The following is a 14,580-nucleotide window of genomic DNA, read 5'->3' on the forward strand; positions in this document are numbered from 1 at the left end:
CTACTTCTTTTCCACCTTATTTTTTCCCCCAATTCAGCTGTTTCCTTTGCTAATCACCCCTTTGCTCTGGTAAATCATTGGGTCCAAGCCGGTCCTTGCTCTGAACAACTTTACATGCATGATTATTACAAGCCAGAATGAATTCCCTGATGGATCATCTTTATCAGGAAGACCTACCGTGACCTCCTGAGCCAAGACAGCAAAACCATTGTCTGTGTCTCCAAATGGAATGATAACTAGTGCTAGTTGGAAAACAGAGTTTCCATCCAATGGGAAATTCTGACAGTTTTTTTTTGGGGGGGGGGGGAAGAGGGAGGAAGGAAAATGCTCCTGAATCATGATGAAAAGTCAGTTCTCCTCTGCAAACTGGGAATGCCATTTAGAGACACAGAAAAAAATCGTATTGATGTTGTGTGAGTATTAGAATAGATCAGAACGTTCTCGATATGATATATAGATATGTGAAAATTACAAGTCAGAATGAAATGGAAGATTGCTACAACTTTGAAATGAAACGAGAAAGTAAAAATGAACCATAGTAATGGACACACAGGCCCGGCCTTTGGGCAAGGCGAGCGAGGCGGCAGGCTTGGGCTCTGCGCATTCAGGGCCCCGTGGCCCCACGCATTTAGGGTCCCGCGTGGCCCAGCTCTTGCTCACCCGGCTGGTGGCGGCTCACTCGCTGCCCTGACTGGGAGCCACCGGGGCGTGTGGCTCAGCCAACCCCAGTGTCCTGCCATGGGCCTGGCAAACGCTTTGGCTGGGCCTGTCGGCACGTTCTCACAAAGCATTTAACTTCTGACAAAACCTGCATTTTCTGACCAAGCCCACCCCCCAAAACTGGTTCACCAATTTTTTTGGAACAGGTCTATTGCTAACTTCCACTTATAGTCATGTTAGGGGTATGTTACTGACTCGAATACATTGTTAAACAAAATCATTCTCCCTTCTCTCATTGATGCTTCCCATTTTCCTCTGACTCCTGTCTATAGCTCTGGGGCATTGTTTTAATCCATATTATCATTTTCATAGCCCATGAACTCAACTGTGTGAATGTCAAGTCGAGATACACAAAAGAGGAGGCACTGTTTGGTTTTGTAAAATCGTACCAGCAGACATATTGCTTAGTCCTGTGTCAGCCAAGACTGTCTTCAATCTTTTTAGTCTCGTGAGATGAAGTGGGTCTTACCCACAAAAGCGTATGATCCTGTATATTTTTGTTAGTTTCTAAGGTGCCACAGGACTACTCCTTGTTCTTTAAATTACAGACTAACATGGCTACCTCTCAGAGAGTTTTTAATCTTTTTAGTTTTCTTTCCGTCTGCTGAGATCTGATATGTCGAATTTCTGAAGTTGGGACTATGTGAGTGGCCTGCAAGATTCCTTCCCCTTACTGGGCACTTTCTCTAGAGCTTCAGACATAGGGTGTGTCTAGACTACACGGCTCTATCGCCAGAGCCATGTAGATTAGTTTACTAGACATACCCAAATGAAGCCGCAATTTAAATAATCCCCGCTTCATTTAAATTAAAATGGCTGCCGCGCTGAGCTGATCAGCTGTTTGGCGGCACAGCGCTGTTGTCTGGACGCTCCGCGGTCGACATCAAAGGCATTTGTTGACCTCCCCGGTTTGCCTCGTGGGATGAGGTTTACCGGGGAGGTGAACAAATGCCTTTGATGTCGACCGTGGAGCGTCCAGACTAGCGCTGAGCCGACAAACAGCTGATCGGCACAGCGTGGCAGCCACTTTAATTTAAATGAAGTGGCAATTCTTTAAATCGTGGCTTCGTTTGGGTATGTCTAGTAAACTAATCTACATGGCTCTGGCGACTGAGCCATGTAGTCTAGACATTCCCATAGATACTGTCTATGAACTCCATAGCCTTCTGGATGTTTCAGGACCCTTCACACTGATCTGCTCTGCAGAGAGACACATGATTCAAACAAAACTCACTGCCGCCTTCCCCTGACTACTTCTCCCTTTCTTTGGACCTAAAAATCAAATTCTGTGATGACAGTTAACTGCTATCTTGTGCCACCTTCTCTGTTTGCCTGGCCTAAATGTAGACACTTGATCATTGGATGGAGGGAATTAAAAATTAGGGAGCAATGTACAAAAAAAAAAAATTGGAGAGAAAAATGAGCTAATGATAAGAGTACGGGACTTGGAATCAGTACAACTACATTCTGTCTCCAACTGTAGTACTGACTTGCTTCATTGCTTTAGACAAGGTTCCAGAACTGTGGGGCCGTAGACCAGGGGTGAGAGAACTTTTTTTGTTCAGCGGCCACTGACCCACAGAAAAATCAGTCATCCCCCCCAAAAGAAAACAAACAAACCCGGGGCCGGATCTGGCCTGCGGGCCATACGTCCCTCACCCTTGCGTCAGACACGTCCAGAATATAAATGTGAAATAGAAAACTAGAAATGGCCCAGACTAAGTAACCTGAGTCTGAACTTTCTTGAATGTAGGGAAAGCTTGGATCCACATTTTGCAGATCTGGCCTCTTGTGCAAACCTTGTGAGCATAGGCATTCTTTGATGTGTCTCAAACTTTCCAGGTTAGATAATGCAGTCCAGAGAGAGCCTCTTTCACAGTATCTCATAATTTCCTGAATCTCTCAGATGGGCAGAAGTTTATGAGCATAAAAGTTAATGATTTTTCTGCTCTCAAAAAAATGTGCCTCTTCAGTTGAAACGTTGGCGATAAAGATTTGTAGGGTGACGGCCAGTCCCTGCTCATCGTAACAAGCTCTCCAAATAAAAGGTTTGTAATTCTAGGCAATAAAAAAGCCCTCTTGAAGTGAACCAAGTGGAAAGCTTCTCTATTCCTGTTTTCTTCCAAATAATATTTTTGCCCTGAATTCTCAAGCATCGCTGGAGAATAAAAACCTACAGATGTGAGTAATTTAGATATTGAACAATAAACCTTTGATGTACATATTTGAACAGGACCAACTCTGCTTCTATGGAACGCCTGAGACATATTTACTTGACAGAAGTAGAGTGTTAAAACAATAAAATCTGAGGCGCAGACATGACATTCTTTGACTTTGAGGCATTTTGTATCTCAGTAGCAAGTGTGAACAGCATGGCCTAGGCATGACAGCTGGGTAGTTCATCTTTATTCAGTATGTGCCACAAAACATAACCCAACACAAAGTGGCACCAGGAAGCGTCATGGCCGCCATCTTGCCCACCGCTATGGATTGAACAGCAATCTCCTCTGTAACTGGCATCCGTTGTTACAAGTTGAGCTAGATTGCATAGATGTAGCCTGTAACACACTCAGATCCTCTATAGCAGGGATGGGGAACTTCAGGCCCGGGGGCTGAATGTGGCCCCTGTCTTGCCTGGATCTGGCCCTTGAGGCTCAGGGCTCCTCCCTCCAGCATTGGGGAGTGTGACGGGGCAGAAGCACCCTGCATCGCCTGGTGGCCGCATGCCTGGTGGCTCTTGAGACGAAGCTGCCGAGCCGGGCAGCCCGCGGTCAGTCCGCGGTCAGCCGCCCAAGCGGCCCCGACACAAACCACGCGGCAGTGCGCCAGGTGTTCTTGGGCAGCTGCGGCAGCAAGACGCCCGGGCAAGCCGGGGATTCCCGGCGACGTCACGGTGCGGGTGACGTCACCCCGTAGCCGCGGCACCGGGCTGGAAGCGAGTCCATGCTGGGCCGGGCGGGGCCCCACTAGCGAGCAGCAGCGCAGGGATTTAAACCCCAGCTGGCGTTGCTGGAGGGGGGGAGTGCCGAGAGCGTCCTCCCATGGAAGAGGGCAACGGATGGGCCCCAAGCCGAGGAGGTAAGCTCCGACTCGGCAAGCCAAACCCAGGTGGGGAGGAAGCAGTCCAGGGCGGGCAAAGGGAGCCTGCGGGCTGGCGCGTTAAGGCAGACGCCCCGCTAGCCGGACCAGACAACCCTGACGTCCGAGTCCTTAGGGCCCTGGGCTGGGGTCCGTGAGAGGGGGTGGGCCCGGACCCCCCTTTTCCCACCACGGGAGGTAAGCAGGCCTCCGACATGAGAGAGGCCGGTGGGCCGAAAGTACAATTGACTAGAATGCCGGGAGGCGATCTATGGGGTGACGGGAGCATGGGATTAGGGGTAGGGGTGGGAAGGACGAACGCGCCCGCGGACAAACGCATTTACAGGGAGCCTGTGCTGAAACCTCAGCCCCCCACTGCCCCACTGCAGGGCCGGAGCACAAAAAAATCTACTGGCCCTGGCCCCCCTAAGCTCTGATGTGTGAGGGGAATGTGTGGGGAGTGTCTTTCTCCTTCTCCGTCAGGACCACATCAGTATGGGCTTGGTTTTTTATTTTTGCTTCTCACTTGTTTGCGGCCCCCGACTGTCTTTTCTGTCGGTCAGCGGCCCCCGACCCAGAAAAGGTTCCCCACCCCGGCTCTACAGATTTGGTACAGATGGGGATGTCTCACAGGGACTAACTCGTGATTTACCAAAAATGTCTGACGTTACTAGCTTGAATGGTGGGACGTCCATGTGTGCACTCACCCAGCTCCCCCCTGTTGCACGGGGTCAATTCCCTCCACCCTCACAAATTCTTTTTCAGGATCTGTGTAGAGAGAAGGCCAGAAACTGGGTGGGATAGAGGAACATGTGGACGGGTCAGGGAGAAAGCTGGAGGTAGAACTCCTCCGGTCTCATGGGGATTCCTCAGAAAAGATAACACAGCTTGGGCTATGTTATCTTTTCTGCCTAGCCCCATTGGACCCCGAGGCCAATGACTCTAATGATTCAGGGTGCGGCAACCAGTGGGATCAGCCAAATTTAAGTCTGACCATTTGACTTCTCCACTTCCACACCATAGAATTAATTTGGGTACATTTTCATTGTTAATGTTTCCTCTGACTAATATTGGACGTGTTTTGCAACCAAGAAGGGGGTGGTAGACTCTTTTCAACAAGCCTCTGACCTTGAATATATCCCACATGATTTCTAAGATGTTCATTATTTTTTCCACTGCAATGATGCCTTTACTGTGAAAGATACTATATGTGGGGGTGAGGTGCATGTGGAGTTTGTCTTCAAATTTCTTCTAAGGTTTTTTTTCATGGTGTTATCTGTGTAAGCCAACAGCTGCTGCCTCCTACATGTCATTTGAAAACTTTACGATGGTTCACCCATTTTTATTTTTTGCTACATCTGGGCATATTTGTCACAAATGGATTTTGACGTCAATTTTTGCATGTTAAGTAGTCAGAATTTTTAAAAAATAAATGAAATTCATCAACCCTTCATGTTTACGCATGACCTACCGGCTCGCGTCTAACCCATATGGTAGATGAGATTTTCTCCAAAAGTTGTTTCCTTTTATGTCTCTAGCAAACCATAGAGACCAAAATATGATCTTGCGAACTTAACTATATGAGCATTCTTAGAAATCTTGCATAGCAAAAAATATACTGAATACCGAATCATGCTGCAGGCAGTTATCCATCAGCATGTAATGTAAATATTCTCATCTGTCATTCCCAGGGATGCATTTCAATTTGTTTTGGATGGTTTTCTTCACGGGAACCAGGCCTGCTGATGGGGGGTGGAGTGGGGAAATCAAGTGGGCAATTGCCCAGGGGCCCAGTGATTCAAAGGGGTGCTGCCTCTGCTACTGCAGCAGCTGGAACCCTGGGCCCTTACAATTGCAACCAGAGCCCCACTTCGCATGTTCTGCAGGGCTCTGAGGGCTGGGTTGGAGCCTGGTACTGTGGGCCGGGTGGCACTGAAGGTGACTGGCTTGGCCCCGCCCCTTCCTCTCAAGGCCATGCCCCTTCTGTCCACAGCCGGTCCCTTCCAGGGTGCAGAGCTGGGCTCCCCACACCTAGCCCAGAGACCCCTGGATGCTATCAGTCCCCCTGACTGGAACAGGTGTAAAATGTTGTTTGTACATGTGCCACTCCTCTCCGTAGTGTTTGTATACAAGAAAGGTTCAGTTAAAATGGGATTTATTATTCAATATATTTGTAAAATCAGTCCACCACTTTCAAGCTAGTTAATGAGACAGATGCGCAAGTAGGAGGCCAATTATAGTGTCCAGGTCTGTCATCTCTGTGTGTGTCTGTTTAGTTTGGCAACGCATGTGTGGTCCTTGTAACTTTTCACTAGTGGACTTTTCTGCCCACGTCGCAGAGCCTGGTAAAGTCGTCATGCTTTGAATGAGAGTGCTGAGGATGGTTTAAGATGAGAACAAGGTTTCCTCGTTACTGCCCTTGGCTAAATGAGAATCCCATCACTCATCCACCATGAATTATCTCCCCTCCCTACACGCCTTTTCAGAGAGAAGAGGTGCATACTCTGAGAATCCAGTTGTTCCCTGGTTTTGTGCCAGATACTAGGCTGGTACAAATCAGTATCTGAAAGTCGCTGGCGCTGTGCCACAGAACAAACAGGCCTTTAAAAAAAAATGTCCTGCCGAGAGAATTCTCTGTAGCATAATTTTCATTACTTACACATTTTTGGGCTGTGGTAGACAAATGCTAAACTCAATTACGAAAGAAACCTGGAAAAGGACCCAGCTATCTCTGAAAGAAAATCCAACCTTTTAGCTAAGCTTTCATCGGATGCTTCACATTGCATAAGAGGCCAATGAGTCTGCAGTTGAGGGATTTGGTGGGTCAAAGAGAAACCTAATAATGTTTCCTACGCCCAGCTGTTTGCTGTGATCATGTTATCGCTTAAACCTGAGCTGATTTGGTGGGAAAGAGGCAGGCTAATGGTTCAGCTGTTTTAACCATCTGCCTGCTGATCATTTTAGGAACATCCAATGCTCCTTTTGAGTGATAGAAAGGATCAGGTATTTCCTAATATCTCACTGATAGTTATAGAATGTTAATAGGCTGGAGCAGCATAACAAAGCATAAGAGCATAAGAATGGCCGTACTGGGTCAGACCAAAGGTCCATCTAGCCCAGTATCCTGTCTGCCGACAGTGGCCAGCACCAGGTGCCCCAGAGGGGGTGGACCGAAGACAATGATCAAGCGATTTGTCTCGTGCCATCCTTCTCCAGCCTCTGACAAACAGAGGCCAGGGACACCATTCCTACCCGCTGGCTAATAGCCTTTTATGGACCTAACCTCCATGAATTTATCTAGCTTCTCTTTAAACTCTGTTATAGTCCTAGCCTTCACAGCCTCCTGCAGCAAGGAGTTCCACAGATTGAATACGCGCTGTATGAAGAACTTTCACTTATTAATTTTAAACCTGCTACCCATTAATTTCATTTTGTGTCCTCTAGACCTTATATTATGGGAACTAATGAAAAACTTTTCTTTATTCACCCTCTCCACACCACTCATGATTTTGTCTACCTCTGTCATATCCCCCCTCAGTCTCCTCTTTTCTAAACTGAAAAGTCCCAGTTGCTTTAGCATCTCCTCCAATGGGACCCGTTCCAAACCCCTGATCATTTCAGTTGCCTTTTTCTGAACCCTTTCCAAGGCCAAGATATCTTTTTTGAGGTGAGGAAACCACATCTGTACATAGTACTCAAGATGTGGGCGTACCATAGGTTTATACAGGGGCATAAAGCACCTGGAGGAAGAGTTAAAGTAAATAAGGGGATGTTCCTAGAATGGGCATATGTGGTCAGACCAAAGGCCCATCTAGCCCAGTATCCCGTCTTTCACCAGTGGCCAATGCCTCAGAGAGAATGAACAGAACAGGTGATCCTCAAGTGATCTATCCCATCACCTTCTGGCAAACAGGCTAGGGACACCATTCCTACCCATCCTGGCTAATAACCATTGATTGACCTCACCTCCATCTAGCTTTGAATCTATTTAGCTCTTTTTTGAACACTGTTGAAGTCCTAGTCTTCAGAACATCTTCTGGCAAGGAGTTCCACAGGTTTGGTGTTGAGTGAAGAAAAACTTGTTTTAAACCTGCTACCTATTCATTTCATTTGGTGACTATCCCTCATTCTTTTGTTATGGGAAGGAGTAAATACCTCGTCTTTATTCACTTTTTCCACACCAGTCATGATTCTATAGACCTCTATAATACCCCTCCTTAGTCATCTCTTTTCCAAGCTGAAAAGTCCCAGTCTTATTAATCTCTCTTCATATTGCAGCCTTTCCATACCCCAAATCATTTTTGTTGCCATTGTCTGAACTTTTTCCAATGCCAAGATATATACTTTTTGAGATCTGCACGCAATACTCAAGATACGGGTGTATCTTGGATTATATAAAGAAAATAAGCTATTCTCTGTCTTATTCTCTATCCCTTTCTTAGTGAATCCTAACATTCTGTTTGCCCTTTTGACTGCTGCTGCACACTGCGTGCATGTTTTCAGAGAACTCTCCACAGTGACTTCAAGATCTCTCCCTTGAGTAGGTACAGCTAATTTACTCCCCATCATATTATACATGTACTATAGTGGGGATTATGTTTTCCAATATGCATTAATTTGCATTTATTAATATTAAAATTCACTTGCTTTTTTGTTGCCCATTCATCCAGTTTTGTGAGATCCTTTTGGAGCTCTTCATGGTCTGCTTTGGCCTTAACTATCTTGAGCAGTTTAGTATCATCTGCAGATTTTGCCATCTCACTGTTTACCCGTTCCTTCAGATTATTTATGAATATATTGAATAGGGTTGATCTCAGTATGGACCCCTTCTCTCTATTCTGGAAAGTGACAGTTTATTTCTACCTTTCCCCCCTTATCTTTTAACTAGTTATCAATCCATGAGAAAACCTTCCCTCTTATCCCATGACAGCTTACTTAACAGCCTTTGGAGAGGGACCTTGTCAGAGGCTTTCTGGAAATCTAAGTATATTATATTCCCTGGATCCCGCTTGTCCACATGCTTGTCGACCCCCTCAAAGAATTCTGGTAGATTGGTGAGGCGTGATTTACTTTTACAGCAACCATGTTGATTTTTCCCCTCAAAATTATGTTCACCTATGTGGCTTACAATTCCTGCTGTTTGGCAGAATTTAATAAATGAACAAGACTTACGACTGTGGCCAGAAGTCTGAGGATCAAGGGAGGGAAAGAAGTAAGGTGAATAGAGCTGAAGACGGAGAGTCAGGATTCCAGAATCTATTCCCTGCTCTTCCACTGACTTCCTGTGTGACCTTGGGCGAGTTGCTTAATCCCTGTCTCTGGTTTACGCATCCCACCCCTTCGTGGAATGAAAGGTCTTTCTTTGCAGATGGCGTTGTTCATACTGTGGTTACTGGTCTGAAGAAATTTAAAAAATAGTTCCTTTTTTAGGTTTTGGGGGAGGAGTTGGTATATATCTATTTATATTTTGTATACACTGAAGCCATTACGAGCTATGCATGGATGTGATCAAATCTCTGTTCCGATCAGATAAGAGCTGAGAGGACGCCTAAGTACCGCCTTGATTTTGCTTTGACAAACAGGAGTTTACAAAGGTATGAACAAAGAAGTATGTGCTGAAAAACGGTAACATATTTCCATCATTTCCAAAAGACCCGAGCGATTGCCACATGGGATCCGATTCACAGGGAATGAGTAAGTTACACATCAGTAAGTGCTCAAGTATGTGGAACGGAGTCAAATTAAGTGCAGAGGGACTCAAAGTAAGTGTGTATTAAAGCATTTGGGGTTGAAGCAGAGTTGGGTGTGATGCCAAAGAATCTAAGTTGACTCCTGCTCTAACCAATCACTCGTTCCTGTCCGTGATGTCCCCGCCATGTCAGATTCCTCCACTGTGCGATTTAAAGACGGGCCGTTCCATTCCTAATGTTGTGAAATGCCTCTTCCCTCCTCTGGTCGTAAGCCTGCCAGCTATGTTGACAATAGCTGAGGTAAAAAATGGGATGGAATGTTGCTTTGGTCCTTACTGAGTTTCACTGAAGTCTTATCTTACTAGATGATTTACCCAGCGCTGCTCGAATCCTTAACTCAATTCATTTCTGTTTTTCTTCACTGAACTTGTTGCTCGAGGGTGGAGCGGGAGAAGAGGGGTTCACTGTGCAGGCTGCCCCAGCCCTCTCTTACCACAGTAGCTTTGGGCCAGGTGAGAAGCACCTCTCCATGGCTGCTGCAGCTCCCCCGGGCACAGCTGGGAGAGGGGTGTGTGTGTGTCCCCCAGTTGGGGGAGGTCCAGGTTTGTCTGCCCCTTGCACTCCCCAGCCAGAGTGAGGAATGCAGCAAACTGTGCACTTTCCCCTCACTCCCTGACATAGGGGAACAGCCAGCAATGTCCCCATATGAATGGGAAGGAGCTTTAGCTTAGGGGGTGTGAGGCTCAGAGATGGGGGCCCCCACCTCCCAGCTAGCCCCTTTCACCTGCCTGGTGATTTAGACTCTTGGCTATATGGTTTTATGTATTCCGAGATGGGGGGAGCTTCAGCCCTCCCCCCCCACACAACCAAATCCTGACGTTGCTGTAAGTTATGATAAGAGAAAGCTGCCTATCAAATCGGGTGGTCCTAGCTCTTACTGGTTAGGAGGAGTTCTTGAACAGACAGACAAACAGACTCTTGCTTGCTCACAGACAAACTCCTCACTCTTTCAAATATATTGTAGATAGAAAACTTAAGTCCCCCCCGACACACACACACACAGCTAGAAATAGATACAATCAGAATATCAAAAAGTGCCTTTGAGACCCCCAGCACATCTAATGAAATAACATTGAGTCATAGAAATGTGGGACAGTAGGTCGTGACTGTTTCAGCAAACTCACACATTGGATTGAAGCTGCTGTTGGTTTCCAACTTATAGACCAGTGTTTCTTAAACTGTGTTCCACGGCACACCGGTGTGCTGCGAGGCAGTCGGAGGTGTGCCACAGTGAACAGAATTCAAAATGGCCACCTTAAAGGGGCAGGTGACTTTATTTTCTCAATAGCTTTATCCCGACCATTTTTCCCCCGGACCTTTTTTTCTTTTTGTTTTCTCAACAAAAAATCCTCGGTGTTCCTCATAAAAAGAAAATTATTGTTTGGTGTTCCTCAGTCTTAAAAAGTTTTAGAAACACTGCTATAGACCCTTAAGAACACTCAAAGCCTCTTTTTTTGGTGGTTTTCTCATGTCAGGGGAAACCTGCACTGTTCCTCTCTGGAGGATGCCTCTGGCATTGTTTGCCTCTGGACTTTTCTGCTTTTGAAACCTCAGCGTGGAGGAGAAAAACGGGATCGTTTTGGAAACTTGTGTGTCATGTCGTAACGTGTGGCATTGGAATCACACTTGAGGTTTCTCGCTGACTTGAATAGCTCTTGTTTATAATGGCTGCTTCCAGTTGTGCTGAAGGAAGGGGAACAGATATGTTCTTCTCAAGCCCCATTGCCAGTGGCAACAGTTTTACGACCTGGCATCTTTCAGTCTGGCATTAATGAAATGCAGCCGCAAGGTTGGACCGACGGATGCTTGGCTAGGACGTGGTATGATGAGGCCTCTACTGCACGGGAACACTATGCAAAAGCAGGACTCTGAACTCCCTGGATGGATCAGGGCTCAGAAGAGGAGCAGTAAGCCCTGTTAAACTGCTTCTTCCTTCTCCCTCTCCGTATCTGCTGGAAAAGAGTTCAGAGACAGGACTGGGAGGTTGGAGACTTGCTGGGCCACAGACTTCATGAGTCCTCTTTGGCAAGGTCTCTGAGTTTGGCTCCCTCTCCCCACCTTCAAGCAGAAATGGCATGCGACTGTTTCACAGGGCGGGTACGAAAACAAAATTAGCACACGTGTGTGCCCATCACGCTGACCTTTTGCTTCTCAGATGCAGTGAGAAAACCCGTAGCTCAGATTCCTGGGTGAGCGTTCTATCGTCTATGTCCTTCAAGAGACCAGGCAAGACAATGGTCCCTCTAGCCTGAAAGTCTATAAAGCTGTCAACCTACAGTAAAAGAAGAACTTCATGGGATCGTAGAAGTGGGTGAAGATCTGCTAAATCCACTCACTGCTTAAGACCAGGCTTCCTTTGAGGAATCTAGTTTTTGGCAATGAATTAGTAGGAAATCCAGGAATGCACCCAAAAGTCCCTGAAGGAGCCATAAAGAATTTACCCCTGCATGGGGCCCTAAAGGGTGGATTCGTAACTCAGTGTAAGGGCAAAACGTCCCCATCATGTAAGGTGTGCATGGAGAAAAAGAGGGATGGGATTCACACACCTCAGTGATGATTTGGTGGACTTTGGACCAGATGTGGGTCAAATCTTGCCTTTGATCTATGCATTGACCTTGCCTTAGGAGTGTGGGGCAGGGGGGAAAAAAGACACAAAGAGTAGGGGATGGTGCTTAGCCTAGGGATGCTAAATATCAGTTAATTGAATAGTCGAGTAGCCTCGTTATCGGTTAGTCAAGTATTCTGTAGTCCCCCGGGGGTGGGGCCAGCAGCCAGCGCACTCCCGTCCTACTCCTGAGGAGTCCCCTGCCCCACTGCAGCTCTGCATTTAAAGCATATTAGGAGCTGGGTGAGCAGGCAGCCCTTCTCAGTTCCGGCTCGTGTCGGGTCCGGAAGCTCTGAGCCCGCCTAGACAAGGGCTGCTGCCACCCTGCACTGCTGCCTCTTTATCAGAGGCAACAGCGTGGGGTGCCAGGCGGGAGCTGGTCTACTATGGGAGCCAGTTTAAAAACCAGCTCCCCTCGCGGACCGGCTGCTTGTCGCCCCATGTTGTTGCCTCTGATACAGAGGCAGCATCATGGGGTGGCAGGAGCCCCTGTCCAGGAGGGGTCTGAGCTCCCAAACATGGCACAAGCCAGAACTGAGCCGGGGTGCCTGCCGCCCAGCTCCTAATACACTTTAAACGCAGAGCTGCTGTAGGGGTATGTCCCAGACCCGGTGTGAGCCAGGACTGAGCCGGGATGCTGGCCGGCCTGCTACAAAATTTACTGACAGCATTAGCCTATCAACTTTTGCTCATTGGCTTATCGGTTAATTGACTACTCTGTTTCATCCCTAGGCTGGCCCAGACACTGCATGGACCTTTAAAGCTCAGAGCATGAGCCGCAGCGTGGCCATGCTCACCAAGAGGAGCCCGTGAATGGGTGCCCAAGGAAACAGAACATATGCAGCTTCTCACCCCAGCCCGAACTTGACAGAGTCTCATTTTCCTGAGGCAGTAGGAGGGAACATGGGGTTAGTAGGAGGATAATGATCTTCTGTGCACTTGTGACATAAACGGATTCCCTAGCCCCTGCAGAGATCCTTGTACCTTACCCCTTCCCACAGCAGCTGTGCAACTTTTGCCCAAACTTTGCCGTGCCCATGGCAACCAAGTGGAGTTGTTGGGGGGCAGAGTGGAGAGAGGGAGGTCCAGCTTCTAGCCTTGTGAGAGAGACCCACAACCTATAGCTACTCTGCCTGTCTCATCTACAGAACCTCCTACCTATTCTGCGGCCACAGTGTGGGGGGGAGGAGGCTCAGATAAAAGCCTACTTTGTACCAGCCAAGAGGAGCCGTAAAGCTTTTTCTGAGGGGATGGAAGAGTGAGGGGGAATCTGGAAGGCTTTGGCAGTCTTCTGGATTTTTTTTTTTTTTTTTTTTGGTCTTAATGATTTTTCTCTGTTTGGAGCTGGAGTCTTGCCTAGAGGTTGTGTCGTCGTTGTTTGTTTGAAGGAGTTAAGAAATCAAAGGGCCTTTGTGCTCCTCGCTCTTGCTGAGCAATGGAAATGTGTTTTGAAATTTCACCAGTGAGCCTCATGTTTGAGAAATCCATGTCTGCTTGCTCTTGATTCCAAAGTCACAATTCATTAAGTAACTTTATTTAGTCAAAGGAGAGAGACCGGCTTCTGGAAGTGTTTTTCAGATGGGTCAAACCACAAAGTTACCTTTTTCTTTTTTTTCTGAACCCAAGCAAACTTTGTCCTGTCTTGATTCACTTCCTGTGCCCCACACTGTGGCCACATCTTCACTTGCTATGCCGGAGATCTATCTTCTGGCATTCGATTTAGCCAGTCTAGTTAAGACCTGCTAAATTGAATGCTGAGGGCAGCTCCAGTTGTCACTAGTACTCCTCGTGTCGCAAAGAGTAAGGGAAGCCAATGAGAGTGTTTGCTCTCCTTAGCCTCCCACTGTGAAGATGGTGTCAAGATCAGCTTAAGGTAAGTCGACTCCAGCTACGTATTTATGTAGCTGGGGTTGTGTACCTTAAGCCAACCTTCTGGGTCTAGTGCAGACCTGATGGAGACTTGAGTCCATATAGTATCAAACTGTAGCCTTCTATCCATTGGAGCATCTGAAGATAAATTACTGATAATGGGACTGATCTATCGAAGTACTTAGGTTTCCCATTACTTACCTGAAGAACTTTACGTGTGTGCTCAGTCCTTTCTGCATGTGTAGTCCATGGGACCACACATGTACATAAAATTAATTGCATGCTGCAGCCTTGGGATGTTAATTTCCAGCCACAATACCAAATGCAGAATCATTTGTGCAAGCAAAGAGAGTATGTGTATGCCAACAGCAATGAGCATGTGGTTGCTTGTGCAAATAATTGTGTGCGCAAAATTAGAGGTTTAAATTTCAAGATCAGGTTTAGTCTCCTCTTGAGGATCAGACTTTTGGCGACCGTAGTTTTCAAATTACTGCCCCTATTTACATTTATCTATTCAGAGGTTACACCGTGGAAATACAGGCATAGCCTTCCTTTAAT

At 46.9% G+C, this 14,580-nt stretch overlaps 1 protein-coding gene across 2 annotated transcripts in view; it reads left to right on the plus strand.

Moving 5' to 3' along the window:
• The window catches only part of ZNF469 (zinc finger protein 469), a 545,453-nt gene that overhangs the window by 104,461 nt on the left and 426,412 nt on the right, over window positions 1-14,580 (plus strand). The window lies entirely within an intron of this gene.

This window comes from Pelodiscus sinensis, chromosome 12 (genome assembly GCF_052426305.1).
Source record: "Pelodiscus sinensis isolate ZL-2025 chromosome 12, ASM5242630v1, whole genome shotgun sequence".
NCBI classification, from domain to species: domain Eukaryota; kingdom Metazoa; phylum Chordata; order Testudines; family Trionychidae; genus Pelodiscus; species Pelodiscus sinensis.